At 46.1% G+C, this 16801-nt stretch overlaps 1 protein-coding gene and 1 pseudogene across 1 annotated transcript in view; both read left to right on the top strand.

Moving 5' to 3' along the window:
* The window catches only part of PDGFD (platelet derived growth factor D), a 364409-nt gene that overhangs the window by 144873 nt on the left and 202735 nt on the right, over window positions 1–16801 (top strand). The window lies entirely within an intron of this gene.
* LOC115468169 lies at window positions 11678–12625 on the top strand (annotated as a pseudogene).

Here is a 16801-nt window from a genome sequence, read left to right as displayed (position 1 = left end):
AAATAATCCGTTGTTGTTTATTTGATTATTTAAGGGCCATTTTACTAAAGTGCAGTAAGATCTGGGCTTAAAGCATTACAATGTGGGACTTTACTATGCCCGGAGCCCAAATTTAACATGGCACTTTTTTAGGGCTTTTTATTTTTGTATATATACAGGTCATGCGCTAATGTTCCCATTTGTGTGCAGTGCCTGCACGAAGTTAATGTAGGAGCACTTAGGAGATGACCCCCTGATTCTAGAAAGGTCGCTGAAAATTGCACGTGCAAATTTATATGTGGTCCTGATTTGCATGCATGATTTAATAAGATAATGAGCCAATTGGTGCCAATAATTGGCTTTTTAACAAGCAATTATTGGCACTAATTAGATTTAATTGGGTGTTATGCATGTAGTTAGGCACAGGATCCATGCAGAATGGGGGCACAGCCTTGAATTATCATGTAATTATGGATTAATGGTGGCATAGATTTTCAACATTCAGCTATAGTTTTATTTTTATGTAGTCTATTTTCAAATGCCAAAAATAAATTCAAGATATTTTTAGTGTAAAGATAAACAGCTACTTTTCCTTAAAAGCTAGTTTATGAGATGTAGATGCAACAACTGCTTGATTTACATATCATCATTGACCACCCTTTGTAGTCAGAAGCATTAGCTTCTGATTGTGAAGTGTAGAGCCAAAGCTAATCCAGGATATACAGACCCATTGTAACTTGTACATTTCTGAAAGGGATAGATGACCATGGGTTGTTGATTCACTCTCCAGCACTGTTTCTGCTAGTCCCACTTTTCTGATTTAACATGTTGAGATCCTTGTAGCAGACATTTCCACCATGTAAAAATGAAAGAAAAATTAATATCTGTGCCCTGGCCATTAGACTACTGCCTGATAAAATGGAGCAAAAGCAGCCAGTAACATTGTAAAAACTAATCCTGTAAAAGGTGTAACTAACATGCTTTCATCTTCATCTTGTCATGTTTCCAAGCACGTGCTGAAACTGAGTAAATAGTTCGTCTGGCCTCCTCAGTCAGACCACTAAAGGAGAAGCATTTATGTAGGTGAAACCTCTTTCCCTTCACCCTTTTCTGCCATGTCATAAGAACATATGAGTAGCCATACTGGGTCAGACCAATGGTCCATCTAGCCCAGTATCCTGTTTTCCAAACAGTGGCCAAGCCAGGTCACAAGTACCTGGCAGAAACCCAAATCGTGGCAACACTCCATACTACAAATCTCAGGGCAAGCAGTTGCTTCCCATGTCTGTCGCTATAGCAGACAAGGGAAAATTAGGTTCTTACCTTGGTAATTTTCTTTCCTTTAGTCATAGCAGATGAAGCCATTACGTATGGGTTATGTCCATCAACCAGCAGGGGAGATAGAGAGCACTCAAACTTTCACAGTGCCCTCTTGGCCAGCTAGCTCCACTGCCTCTTCAGTATTTGAAGCTTCCAAAGCAGTATGGCAAACCGCAATGGGAATCACACGAGCTTTCCTCACAGCGAACGATGGATCACAAGGGCATGAACTCATAAAGGAGGGAATGCACATCCTCCTGGAGGGAATAAACTCATCCTCCTTATTGTATAAGTGGAGGGGAACACACGCGCCTCCTGGAGGGAATCACACATCCTCCCAACACACTGGAGGGAATGAACTCATCCTCCTATTTATAGAACTGGAGGGGAACACACGCGCCTCCTGGAGAGAATCAACACATCCTCCAAAAAAAAAACATGCTGGAGGGAATGAACACATCCTCCTAAATTTAAACTGAACATGAATCCTGAAGATTGTTTTCCAACTTTCTCCCAAGGAAGGAACTTCAGGAAATTAGAACAGAACCTGAAAAACAGATTCACAGCATACAGACAATCATACAGGGAGGGCTCATGGCTTCATCTGCTATGACTAAAGGAAAGAAAATTACCAAGGTAAGAACCTAATTTTCCCTTCCTTGTCATCAAGCAGATGAAGCCATTATGTATGGGATGTAACAAAGCAATCCCTAGATAGGGTGGGAACAAGCCACACCACGCGCTAGCACTTGTGCACCAAAACGCGCATCCCTCCTGGCAGCCACATCCAGCCTGTAATGTCGGGCAAAGGAGAGCTTAGAAGCCCATGTTGCTGCACTGCATATCTCTTGAAGAGAGAGTGCTCCAGTTTCAGCCCAAGAGGAAGAAATCGCTCTAGTAGAATGTGCCTTAAAGGCTACAGGCGGAACCCTGCCGGCCAGCAGATAAGCTGAAAAGATAGTTTCTTTGAGCCAGCGGGCAATAGTGGCTTTAGACGCTGGAGACCCTCTGCGAGAACCAGATAGCAAAACAAACAGATGATCAGAAGTCCTGAAAGAGTTAGTAACTCGCAGATACTGCAGCAGAGTCCTGCGCACATCCAAAAGGTGCAGCTGCCCAAAAGATTCTGGAAATTCTTCCTCTGAAAAAGAGGGCAAGAAAATAGGCTGGTTTAGGTGAAAGGCTGAAACCACCTTAGGCATAAAGGAAGGCACGGTCCAAACCGTGACTCCGGACTCTGAAAATTGCAGAAATGGGTCTCTACAGGACAGCGCCTGGAGCTCTGACACCCGTCTTGCCGAGGTAATGGCCACCAGAAAAACGGCCTTCAGTGTCAAATCTTTCTCCGATGCTCGCCAAAGCGGCTCAAAAGGAGAAGCCTGCAGGGCCTTCAAAACTAGCCCCAAGTTCCAAGCTGGACAGGGTGCTCGCACTGGAGGTCGGAGCCGAAGCACCCCTCTAAGAAACCGTGCCACATCTGGGTGAGCAGCCAAAGACACGCCTTCCACCTTACCACGAAGGGAGTCCAACACTGCCACCTGCACCCGCAGGGAATTATAGGCCAAGCCTTTTTGTACACCTTCCTGCAAAAAGTCCAGAATCGGCGAGACAGGAGCCCGCATTGGAGCAATGGCTCTGGAAGCACACCAAGACTCAAACAGGCACCAAATCCTGGCATAAGCCACGGAAGTGGACCGCTTGCGGGCTTGCAGGAGAGTGGAAATAACTTTATTGGAATAACCTTTATCCCTCAATTGCACCCTCTCAATAGCCATGCCGTAAGACCAAAGCGGCCGGCGTCCTCCATGGCTACCGGTCCCTGAGTCAACAGGTTCGGTACCAGAGGTAACGGCAGAGGAGCCTCCAGGAGCATCTGTCGGAAGTCTGCATACCAAGGTCTCCTTGGCCAATCCGGGGCGATGAGGACCACTTCTCCTGGGTGCAGCCAAATCCGCAAGAGCAGGCGCCCTATCAAGGGCCATGGGGGAAACACATAAAGTAGACCCAGAGGCCAGGGTTGAGCCAAGGCTTCCAACCCCGCCGAGCGAGGATCTCTCCGTCTGCTGAAGAAGCACGGGACTTTGGTATTGGCACTTGTCGCCATTAGATCCATCACGGGCTTGCCCCATTTGGCACAGATCTGCAGGAAAACTTCATCTGCCAGATTCCATTCTGCTGGATCTATCTGATGCCTGCTCAGATAATCGGCCTGCACATTGCTCTGACCTGCAATATGAGCTGCCGACAGACACTGAAGATGCAGCTTGGCCCAGTGGCAAATCAGTTCGGCCTGCGCGGCTAGTGCTCTGCACCTTGTTCCGCCTTGTCGATTTATATAGGCCACCGTTGTCGTGTTGTCCGACATCACTCTGACAGCCAATCCTTCCAGGGTCACTTGAAAGGCCAGAAGCGCCTGAAACACCGCTTTCAACTCTAGGCGGTTGATGGACCACTCCGACTCCTCGGGTGTCCATAGACCCTGGGCATGCTTCCCCTTGTAGTGTGCGCCCCAGCCCTTCAGGCTGGCATCTGTTACCACCAGGCACCAAACGGGGAGCGTCAGCGGCATTCCTCGCCGCAGCATGCTGTCCGAGAGCCACCACTCCATGCTGAGTCGGGCCGCAGGGAGCCAAGTAAGTCTGCATTGGTAATCCTGAGAAATAGGAGACCATCTCTGGAGTAGGGAATACTGTAGAGGTCTCAGGTGCGCTCTCGCCCAGGGTACCACTTCCATCGTGACAGTCATCGATCCCAGCAGCTGGACAATGTCCCAAGCTCGCGGGCGGGGCATCCTCAGGAGCAGACGGACCTGATTCTGAAGCTTGCACCGCCTTAGCTCGGGTAGGAACACATAGCCCGAGACTGTGTCGAACCTGGCCCCCAAAAACTCTAGAGATTGTGAAGGGGACATGTGACTTTTGGCCATATTGACGACCCAGCCTAGAGATTGCAGTACTGAGACCACTCTGGCTGTAGCTTGTAAGCTGTCTGTTGCAGAGTCTGCTCTGATGAGCCAGTCGTCTAGGTACGGGTGAACCCTGATACCTTCTCGCCTGAGAAAAGCAGCTACTACCACCATTACCTTCGAAAAGGTTCGGGGAGCTGTGGCGAGGCCAAAAGGCAAGGCCCTGAACTGGAAATGTTTTCCCAACACCGCAAACCTCAGAAACTTCTGGTGCGGGGGCCAAATCGGTATGTGCAAGTAAGCTTCTTTCAGGTCTAGAGACGTGAGAAACTCTCCTGGCTGTACCACCGCAATGACGGAGCGCAGGGATTCCATGTGGAAATGCCGCACTCTCAGGGACTTGTTCACTTCTTTTAAGTCCAGAATAGGGCGAAAGGACCCACCTTTTCGCGGCACCACAAAGTAGATGGAGTATCGGCCACAGCCTTGCTCGGCGGGAGGCACCGGGGACACTGCCCCTAACTGAATCAGACCTTGTAAAGTCTCCTCCACCGCCGCCCGTTTGACGGCAGAACCGCATCGGGACTCCACAAACACGTCTCTTACTGGGGCATTGAATTCTATTCTGTATCCATCTCTGATCAGGTCCAGAACCCACTGATCTGAGGAAATCTTGGCCCACTCCTCGACAAAGAGGGAAAGCCATCCTCCGATGACAGGCATCGAGGAGAGGGCCGGCGCACCATCATTGAGAGGGTCGCCCCTGAACTCCTGGTCTTGAGCCACCGGCTGCGGAACGCTTGTCCAAGCGAAAGGAGTTCCTCTGCTGACCACGGGCACGTGAAGTGAACCCAGCAGAACGCCCCGGGCGATACCTTCTAGCTTCACGGAAGCGAGGTCTGTACGAGGAGTGGACCAACTGGCCCTTAGAGGAAGGCCTCTGCCTATCTTCGGGCAAGCGCTGGGGTTTTGGATCACCCAGGCCTTTCACAATTTTCTCCAACTCCTCACCAAATAGGAGAAGTCCTTGAAAAGGCAACTTCACCAACCTTTGCTTAGAGGCCATGTCCGCTGCCCAGTGTCGTAGCCACAGACGACGGCGAGCCGCCACTGCTACTTCCATTTGTTTAGCCGAAGCTCTGACAAGGTCATAAAGGGCATCAGCCAGAAAGGACAAGGCCACCTCCATCCGCGGAGCCACATCCAAGAAGGGCTCCGCTCCATCTCCGGGCTGAGCCACTGCCTGTTGCAGCCAAGCTAGGCAGGCTCTAACAGCATAACAGCTGCATGCAGACACCCGAACAGTGAGACCTGCAATTTCAAAGGACCGTTTCAATGCTGTTTCCAGCCTACGGTCTTGAACATCCTTCAGGGCAACACCTCCTTCAACAGGGAGGGTAGTTCTCTTTGTCATCGCAGTGACTAGGGCATCCACTGTAGGCATTTGAAAACGAGCCATATGTCCCTCACGCAGAGGGTATAACTGCCCCATAGCCCTGGAAACTCTCAAAGGTCCCTCGGGGTCAGCCCACTGAGCCGAAACAAGCTCTAGGATGGAGTCATGCAAAGGGAAGGCCCGAGCAGCTTTCTTGGTACTAGCCATCCTGGGATTACCCGAGGAGGCCATGCCACTGTCAGGATCTTCAATCGAGAGGGCCTGCAGGGTATCTGAAATAAGCGCTGGCAGCTCATCACGGTGGAAAATCCTCACCGCGGAGGGATCATCCAGATCCTGTGGTAAATCCGCACCTGACTCTGGTTCCTCAGACCAAGAACGTCTGTCAGAGTTCTCCGAATCCTCACACCCCGACCACGGGGGGGAAAAAGGTGCACCACAATCTGAAGGGGAATTAACCCTTCTGCGCTTATCTTTAGGTCAAGCATCCGGGAAAAAAACCTCACTGGGCAGTCCCAGGCCAGAATCCATCGGGGGGGGCAATCAGAGGAGCCTCAGGCGACCCTTGAGGAAGGGCTCTTTTCATCATGTATGCTTTATGCAGCAAAAGCACAAAATCCGGGGAGAAAATCTCACTCTGGGCACCCAAATCCTGTCCGGTGCTAGCCACTCCTGAAATAACCTCATCTTGAGGTGCCCCACCCGGCTCAGGTCTCTCCATGTCCACGGAGGCCGCGCCATGTGGTGTAAGCAAAATGGCGCCAGCTGTCAGCTCAGAGCGGGAAGAAACATCGCTCGCCATGCTCGGGCCGGCTCCTACGCCAGTACAGCACGATTTACAGAGCCCTGCTGCTGATTTGCGCTTGCCACAAGTGGAACAGCGCTTTACATTGTCCGCAGCCATCGCCGAAAAAAGGCGGTAAAATCCAAGATGGCGGTTTCGCGCCAAAATCGCCCCGATCACGGGCCCACCCCGGAGGAGTTGGAAAACACTCTTACCTCAAAGGATCTAGTGTACAACTACGATCCTGCTGAAAATCAGGTCAAAAACCTCTGTTCCAGCGTCTCTGCGTTTAAAAACGCGATGCGACTTTTTTTTTTTTTAAGCTGTGAGGAAAGCAGAGGTATTGAAGACTCCAGAGGCTCAGATGAGTGGGAAAGGCAGGGAAAGGGCGAACCTATATGCCTGCATCCACTGTTGGTGGGTAAGGACAGGGAAAGCAAGGCAATATGTCCACATCCACAGAAGTATGGGTAAGGCAGGGAAAGGGCTAACCTATGTGCCTTTAAAGTGAGGCTGCTATAGCCTCCAACACCCCGGTTAACAACTGGCAAGCCAGGAACCACCTCCCGGCAGATTTTTCTGGAGCTCGAACAAGCTGCAGCCACCCTGCTAGGGGAGATAGAGAATACTGAAGAGGCAGTGGAGCTAGCTGGCCAAGAGGGCACTGTGAAAGTTTGAGTGCTCTCTATCTCCCCTGCTGGTTGATGGACATAACCCATACGTAATGGCTTCACCTGCTTGATGACAAGGAATGGATTTTTCCTCCAAGAATTTGTCCAAACCTTTTTTAAACTCAGATACACTAACTGCCGTTACCACCTCCTCCAGCAAAGTGTTCCAGAGTTTAACTATTTGTTAAGTGAGAAGAAGCAGCGGCTACTGACACCCCTGCTAACTGAGAAGAGAATAACCTAACAGGTCCAGATTTCCTTCTCTGCTGGTCTGCAAGACAAAAAGAGTTTCATGCAAATCTTTTCCATTTAATTAGTTAAAGCATTACTCAACGGTTTATAATGGGGGACTTGAGAGGAAGCTTTGACTTGAGGAAAGTGCTGAAGAAAGAGGTGGATGGTCAAAAAACAATAAACTGTAGGGTCGATATTCAGCCTGCGGCACGCAGCGTTTTGCTGATCACTGCTGGTGTAATGCCTGGAAATTCAGTGCTGGGCCATGTCCAGGCTTTGACACTGAATTTCTAGATTTCTGGAGTGAGCTAACACATAGCTGGTTTAGTGCGATATTTAGCACTGAAGTGGCTATGGGTTACCACATATAGAACTGACTTTTATGCAGTCCTATTCATAGGAGCCGACTCTGTGAGTGCTGTGGGTGCTTAAGCACCCCCAAAATTGAGAAAATTCCTTGTATGTGTCCAGGCAGGGGTTATTTCTATTAGGCTTAGCACTCCCAATAATTTGGTCCTATTTACATGGTTGACCTGGTTAGTTAAGTTCTGAATATTGGCACTTAACTAGCCAAATGTCAACTCTGCCCCTGGAATGCCCCAAAATTGCAGATGTTTAGTTTGGCACTAACTAGTTATGTGTGAAAAGCAGCTAGTTAAATGGTCCATAAGATCCAATATGGAAGAAAGAAGAGAAGACCATCTGAAGAAAATAATCTATTACTTCTTGCTCCCAGGTTTAAACAAGTTTACCAGCAAGCTGTGGGACTAAGATTCCTGAAGTTTGCTGCATCCCATGGTATATTAAGGTGTGGTAAAAGACTACCTTTTACTAATCCTTGCTAACTTCTCCTCTTAATGTTAATAACAGTGTCTCCCATGAATCTAATCTGAAACTGATTATGAGTACATCTTATGATGGAAACTATGCATTGCCTGTAGTTGATCAGCTACCATTGACTGTGCAAATTCTAATTTATTTATTTTTTTCTATATTTGACTCCTCAGCTGTAATCAGGGTTTTCTGAGCAAAGCCTCAGTTGTAGGAATCTAACTTAAGAGAATAGCTCTAACCTCTTTGAGATTGATAACTATTCTGCCCTCATCGGAGAGTCATGGGTAACTGGATAAGTACTACTGCTCATTCCCAAAAGAAGGTCATACACTGAGTAGCAAACTCAGTTGAGTGAAGGGCCCACAGTCCACTTGCATTTTATCTACCTTGAATGCTCTGACCTTTTACAAATCACTTTCTGAGCATGTCCCTCCTCTGATGATAAGAGAGCACACTAGACTGGATGGACCGTGCAGGTCTTTTTCTGCCATCATCTACTATGTTACTATGTAGAGATTACAACTGCTATTAGATGGTTGCTGAAAAGAATTGCAAGAGAATGACTATCACATTATATAGCTATATGTGCTGTAGTTTCCTCAACTGAGAGGCCCCAGCAGAAAGAGTTGCATTTTTTAAAACCAATTGTAGTGTAAACATATCTTGGCATTGACTCAAGTGGCTATTCGACCACCCAATCAACTGTGAGTTCAGCTAGCTAACCCTGCTCTCAATAGGAGAGACTGAATTCACAAATCATCTCCTTTGTTGTGCCTGGTCAGAGTTATATAAAAAGTTAAAAGGTCTTAGAGCTCATTTATATTAAGGTTTGGAACTTTATTGCATGCTTTGAGAATTCACAGTGAAAGTACCGTGCCTTTGTTCAGTTGCCAAATGTGACGGACTGCATGTGCGACTTATATTTTGAACCAAAAGTGCAAATGTAAAGAAACAAACTGTGTGCTTCTGTCTGTGAGAATGGGTTATTCAAACACATTAATTCAGAATAATTTACTAGCATCTTGGGCATGTTAACCAGCATTCATGTTCTGGCAGGTTTTTCTGTGCTCTAATTGGAACTCAGGTTGAAAGGCCTTAATTATAAGCACCCATTTGGATATGGTCCCTTATGACTTAAAAATGATCTACAGATAGGCTATTTATTTTCCAATCATTTTAGTACAATAAATTTCTATGGCAAGTTTAATTAAGCACTAAAATATAAAAAATAGCTGTTTTTTCTTTGCCATGGATTTATTCTTGAGAGTTTTAAAGTGCATAAATCGTGATTTTATAATTTATTTATTATTAGGATTTATTTACTGCCTTTTTGAAGGAATTCACTCAAGGCGGTGTACAGTAAGAATAAATCAAACGTGAGCAATAGACAATTACAGCAGTAAAAATATTCAAATAACAATGCAAAGTATATACTGCTTATAATGTCAACACAATACGCAATAGAACATTTTAATTGACAGTGTAGGGTATAAGCAAAGATGGAATATATAGATAGGTAAGCGAGTAAAAAGAGTTAGAAAGTTGTGACTAATTTAAAGTAAGATGCACATTAGGTCAGAGAGATGGTTAACATATAGATAGGTAAGAGAGTAAGAGAAGTTAGAAAATAAGGTGACTAATTTAAAGAGAGGTGCACATGAGGTCAGAGAGATGGTTAAATATGATCTCAGCTAGGGTAGGAGTGGATAAACATGTCCTGCTGCAGTATGCGCAGCCCATGTCACTCCTTGTGTGTGTGGGTGAGACTAACAAGCCTGGTTGAAGAGCCAAGCTTTCACCTGCTTCCTGAAATAGAGATAGTCTTGTGTTAAGCGGAGCCTTTCAGGGAGTGCATTCCAGAGTGTGGGAGCTACTCCGGAGAAGGCTTGCTTGAGGGTATCACATACTGTCTTTTGGAGAGGATGTAGTTAGTGATAGTGCTTGAAAGGACCTTAGTATCCTTGGAGGTGTGTAGAGGATCAATCTATTCTTCAGGTAATTGGGACCAGTTCCTTTAAGGGCCTTGAAGATCAGACATAGAGTTTTAAATTTAGCCCTGTATTGTACTGGTAGCCAGTGAAGGTTTTGCAAAAATGGTGTAAATAATAAGGCCAACCCAATAAGGGGGGCCGAACACAACCGGGCTGAAGACCCATGAAGACAAGGGTGAGGGGGATGGGGGGAGGGTTGGGGTGGGGAATAGGGTGGGAGGAAGAGATGAGTAAGGGGTTAAGGTGGAAGGGGGCAGGTAGGGAGGGGTAGGGGAAGAGGGGAGGAGTGTTGGGAGAATGTGCCATTTTGTGTGCAGCATGTTGTTGCCGTGGGCAGTGGCGTAAGGCTACGAGAGTCAGTGCATTTTGTCTAGCAAAAAAGGTGCCAGTACTCAAATGCCAGGCCACCTTTCAGGGGTGGAGTGATCATTGAGGGACTCACCCCACAATAGCCAGAACCCCTGCAACCAGTCTTAGAATCTCTGACAAGGCTGAATTTGTATGTAGAACCTGAGTTCTTTCATTAAAATATGAGAACCATGGGTGAAGTTTAGCAGACAGTGGAAAAGGTGCCGGTACTCAGTACCCCCAAGTACCCCCTCAAAAAAAGCCCTGACGAGAGTTATGCAATGACAGCGCCGGGTATGCAACACCTTAGCAGATAACATTGTTAAGTGATTTAGTAAATGCGTGTTGAAAATAGTTGTTTGAAAGTTGCAACATTATGCAAATTGTATGCCTGCATGTTAGCAGGTTTGGGGAGATCAATGTGGACATGGCTAGTCTCTTGGCTTGGACGACCAGGGGGCCCAGAGCTTTGGCTTGGAAATTGTAGGTGCATCCTTATAAGGGATGCATCAAGTGACACCGTGTGCTATGACAGACAGCACTGAGGAGGAGCAGGGTACTTGGACGGCACAGCCTGTGGAGCAATAAGAAGGAAGAGGAAGGGAGCTGTGTACGCAGGCGAAGATTATGATTATAAGTGGTATTTGAATATATTATATGTTTTATGGTGGTAAAATGCAATGTTAAAGGCCTGGCTGCGGCCTAAATAAAATCCAAAGTTATCAAAGAAGAATGGCTTCTGGTGTAGTCTTGGGTATGAAAGTAGGTATGTCTGAGTGAGTGCCGAATGCCCAAGTTGTGTGATCACGTCACTTACAACCTTCTATTAGTCTTACTGCAGCATTCTGAATCAATTGGAGCTGGTGTGGGCCCTTTGTAGTCAGACCATTGCAGAGTGCATTACAGTAATCCAGTCTTGATGTTATCATGGCATGCACAACTATTCAACCAGCAATGGTCAACATTTTCTGAAGGCTGACAAGAGCTACCGAAATTGTGCCTGGATATTCAATGCCGGGCCGTGCTCGGGTACTTGCATTAAATATCTGGGTATGTGCAGGCAGCCAGCACTAAATCGATTAAGTGCCAATATTCAGCCCTTGACCCATTAAGTTATACTGGCCAAAGATATGGCTGCTATGTATGTATACGGTCCCCAAGGAATACAAAGTTTAAAACGAGCTGGAGACTTGCGTCTCAGCATAGCATTCCTTTATGGTGACTGTGCAGTATAGGCACAGCCGCCCCATAATCACATTGATGCTGCCGTCCCGGAAGGAGCGCTGTCAGTTCTCAGTAAAACCCATTCTTATGACTGTGGGCAATTTCCTTCAGGATGCACAGAAGGAAAATAAAGGCATCAACTCTGTTACAATCTGTACAGGAGATGGAGCTAAGGTCTCTGCTGTCACAATGATGAATGTCTTGCTAAGGAACAACTTCAAACTCGTCATTAATGATATTACCTATCTCGTACAGCCTCCTGCCAAAGATGAAATAAGTAGTGAACACGTCACTGAGATGGATGATATAAAATCCTTTCTTCATAATCTCTACCCAGCTTTACACTTGGAAGATCACCAGCTCCAGAAGGAGTGTGAGTTATTGCAGAAACTCGACACTCTGAGAGAGCAACTGTATCCCTTTGAATAGGTGAAAGCTGGACTCAATAACAGCAGAAGCGAAGTCCACAAGGCTTCTGTGGGCAAAGGAGCCAACTTTTCAAAATTATTGGGGGCGCTAAGCCCAATGGAAATGACCCCTCCCTGGACACATACAAGGAATTTTCTCAATATTGTGGGTGCTCAAGCACCCACAGCACCCACAGAGTCGGCTCCAATGTCTGTGGGTTGGCTTAGCACTTCTGTCCACTCAAGGTGGAGCTCTGGCCTGGCTGATGTGGTGGGTCTACTCCTGGGATATAATGGAACCTGCTAAATACTTCATCACATTTGGAAGTGCCATGGCATTCTACGCTTACTTTATTCTTACAAACAGGATTATGTTTACCCTGATGCTAAGGACCGGCAATTTCTTCACTACTTTTACAGAAAGGCTAGAAAACAACACTTTGATGTGGATCAGTAAAACAGACTTAAGGAGGACTTAGCAGAGGTAAAACTAGCTAGCTGTGTACATTCACATCTTCTATATGCATTTTGATGTATTATCCATGTTTATCCACTCCTACCCTAGCCAAGATAATGTTCAAGCACCTTTCTGACCTCATTTGCAGCTCTTTAAACTAGTGCCTTATTTTCTTACTCTATCTTATCTATCTATATGTTCCATCTTTGCTTACACCCTAGGCTGTCTATTCCAATATTTTATTGTGTATTATGTTGACATTGTACAGTAAGTAGTATACATACTTTGTATTGTTGTTTGAATATTTTTACTGCTGTAATTGTCTAATGCTTATGTTTGACTTATTCTTGCTGTATACCGCCTTGAGTGAATTCCTTCAAAAAGGCGGTAAATAAATCCTAATAAATAGATTAAATTAAATTAATAAATATTTGGCTGGTTATCTTAACTGGTTAAGGGCTAAATATTGGCACTTATCTGGTAAAGTGCCAACTCCAGCCCTGAACTGCCCACATAATAGCTGGTTTTGGCTTTTGTGATTAGAGGGGATATTCAACAGCACAATCCAAATAAGGGTGACTGAATATTCCCTTGGGGCCCACTCAGCAAGAGTTAACTGGATAAGATCCTCTCTAAGGGGCCCTTTTACTAATGGGTCACCACGTGGCAACCTGGAACTACCGCCGGCCCAACACGGCCATCAGCGGTAGTTTTGCCTTGAGTACATGCCATTTCTAGCGCTAAGTAAATATTTTTCCATAATTATTAGTGCGGCGCTAACCCAGGGGTAATTCGGCAGCACCAAACACTGACTGGTTACAGCCAGGTTACCGCGGGAACCCTTACCGGCATGGCCACACGGTTACTCATATTCTTGTGTTATTATTATGAATTGTATTTCTATTCAGCCATGGCAATAGCCAGGGCAGAGCAATGTAAGCCACATTGAGCCTGCAAATAGGTGGTAAAATGTGGGATACAAATGCAACAAGTAAATAAATGCAATTTTACCATATGGCCATGTCGATTTTCGGCCTTTTTTACCTGCTGTGGTAAAAAGGGCCCTGGAGCATGGCAAAAATGGCCGCCACCACTACCGCAGGGCTTTTTTTTTTTACTACAGCTTGTTAAAAGGGCCCTTTAATCAGTTAACTCACTTTGAATATTGACCCTTTGGTTTGTTTCTTTTACTGGTCACTCCTATGTAAACTATATAGGAATGAATCCACTTATGTGCCAGATAGCAGCGTGCTACTGAAGCCTCTTTCACTCCCTCTAACGTCCCGACTCCACATGGGTTTCCAATTCCCTGCTTCAAGGACTTGACAAATGATTGGCTTTCATCCCTATTTCTTATGTTGTTGTCAAACACTGGAGCCAGCTTCTTAGCTCCCACAGAGGAATGGCCAATGTTTAATAGCAAAATGAGAAACTGAGACAAAAGCCAGCCATTCGATAACTCAAGTGCAGAGATGGCTGTTAAAGGACTTAAATATGAGCTGCACATCTCAGGCCTTCCTGAGAACAAATCAATGGGCAGGTTTACAAAGTGCAGTAAGCAGTTAGCACAGGGTTTAACATGCTCTAACTGTAGGCGTAAGTATGCACTAACAGCTACTGCCATGTGATAAATATTCTACACTAATTATTTACAAGGGAATTCTATAGATGGTGTCTAGCATTGTGTGCTATTTCTGTGTTGATTTTTTTGTGCAGAAAAGCATTATAATGGAAGCAAGGCACCAAAACAGCCTAAAAATGGCAGATCGGCATGGAACTACAGTTACACGCCCTGTTATAGTATACTGCCTAAGGGGCCCTTTTACCAGCTGCGGCAAAATGGGGCCTGCGTTGGCATCGGTGCATGTTTTTGATGCACGCCAAGGCCCCCTTTTACCGCAGGGGGTAAAAGTAGGTCTTTCTTTTTAAAAAGAACTGGCCATGCAGCAAGTGAAGCACTTGCCACGCAGCCGTTTTGGGGGGAGCCCTTACTGCTATCCACTGAGGTGGCGGTAAGGACTCCCATGCTAACCTGGCTGTAACTGGGCAGAATGCAGCACTGCCCAATTACTGCCAGGTACACACTGGCAGTACAAACCTAAATATATATTTTGTAGTGCTGAATATGATGGCACGCTGGGAGTGGGAACTACCATTGGGTTTACTGTCGCTTTGTAAAAGGAACCCATGGAGGGGCATAATCGAACGGGGCACCAAAGTTTTCCTGAGGGCGTCCCCATAGGATGGCCCCGTGAAGGGGTGGGGAAACTGCGATTATCAAAACAAGATGGGCGTCCATCTTTCGTTTCGAAAATACGGTCAGGAATGCCCAAATCTCAACATTTAGGTCAACCTTAGAGATGGTCAACCTAAATGTTGAGATGGTCGACCTTAGAGATGGTCATCCCTCGTTTTCGGCATTTGGTCATGGGTGGAGCCAGCATTCATAGTGCACTGGTCCCCCTCACATGCCATGACACCAACCGAGCACCCTAGGAGGCACTGCAGTGGACTTCAGAAATTGCTCCCAGGTGCATAGCTCCCTTACCTTCGGTGCTGAGCCCCCCCAACCCCCTCCCAAATCCCACTCCCCACAACTGTACACCACTACCATAGCCCTAAGGGGTGAAGGGGGGCACCTGCATGTGGGTACAGTGGGTTTCGGGTGGGTTATGAAGGGCTCACATTTACCAGCACGTGTAACAGGCAGGGGGGGTGGGCCTGGGTTCACCTGCCTGAAGTGCACTGCACCCACTAAAACTGCTCCAGGAACCTGCATACTGCTGTCATGGAGCTGGGTATGACATTTCAGGCTGGCATAGAGGCTGGCAAAAAAAAATAAAAATAAATGTTTTAGGGTGGGAGGGGGTTGGTTACCACTGGGGGAGTAAGGGGAGGTCATCCCCGATTTCCTCTGGTGGTCATCTGGTCAGTTTGGACACCTTTTTGAGGCTTGGTCGTGAAAAAAAAATGGACCAAGTAAAGTCGGCCAAATACTCGTCAGGGACGCCCTTCTTTTTTCCATTATCGGTCGAGGACACCCATCTCTTAAGCACGCCCCAGTCCCGCCTTTGTTATGCCTCCAACACGCCCCCGTGAACTTTGTGTTGGAAGATGGGTGCCATTCTCTTTCGAAAATGCCCCTGTTAGTGTTTCTGTGTGGATCTGAAAAGGGGGCGCAACAATGGAGAAACCCATTATATTCCTTTGGGTGTCTCTAGCATTTAGCACGTGCTAATTTTTAGTGCACGCTAAAAAGTTTGCATGCCTATAGTGCAGCTTAGTAAACAGGGCCCAATGTTTTCTAGGAACATATGGGCAACTGTAGCTTTTAGCGCGTTCTAAAGACGGTAGCACACCTTAGTAAACAGAGCCCCAAGTGTCTTATTTTGCATTTCTTTTCCATACCAAGCTGCAAAAATTTGGTAAGAGCTCCCCAGAGATATACAATTAGTTGAAAATTGCTTAAAACTTTTTTATTCCGTAAAATACTTTTTGATTAAATATATATGTTCATTATTTGTTAATTCCTAGAGATGTTCTAGCTGTTTTACTGTAATCCGCTTAGAACTATGTGATATTAGCAGAATATACATTTTAAAGTTATGTTATGTTAAGTTATTTAGAGCATTAAAAAAGGTTTACCACAAAACATGATAAAGTGTGCCAGGTTGCATGTGTTAATTGTGTGTTATTAAAAATATATATTTCCTTGGTTGTGATCTTGCTCTGGGGTGAGTGTGACACTTTTTCTGTTATGCTCATTGCAGAGTCACATCAACAATGCATTATGGTGGGTATAGTTATAGGGCAATGTGATTCCACTTGCCTGTCTTTTTAGAACTGTTAAATGATTGGTTAAGCTGTTGCCAGTTTGTAAGCTCTGTTCCCATTGGTGGGTTTCCCCCCTGCTTACTGGGTCAGAGCGTCCCCTGTTTTATTCCCTCTAGTCATGAGCTAGTTGCCATCTTGTAAGACAGTTCAGAACCCTTTCTTGTGTTACCCTCTGTTAGTGCACTTAGTTTTTACCTTGTATGTTGCTGAAAAAGGGCATTGTACGCCACTCTAGGCTACTGCTAATCTCAGTACCACGGAGACTCTGTGACAGTGGGGCAGCACCTCTGATCTGCAGTTAACTGTGAGTAAACATTGTTATTCAATAAAGGACTTTTTCAGAGAGATAGAGTCTCCAGGTGTGAACTGGTGTGCCAAGATTGTACGGCGGGATATAGGACTGCAAGTCTTAGAGGC

The sequence above is a fragment of the Microcaecilia unicolor genome, chromosome 4, assembly GCF_901765095.1.
Source record: "Microcaecilia unicolor chromosome 4, aMicUni1.1, whole genome shotgun sequence".
Lineage (NCBI taxonomy): Eukaryota > Metazoa > Chordata > Amphibia > Gymnophiona > Siphonopidae > Microcaecilia > Microcaecilia unicolor.
This window is presented reverse-complemented; position numbering and strand designations above follow the sequence as displayed.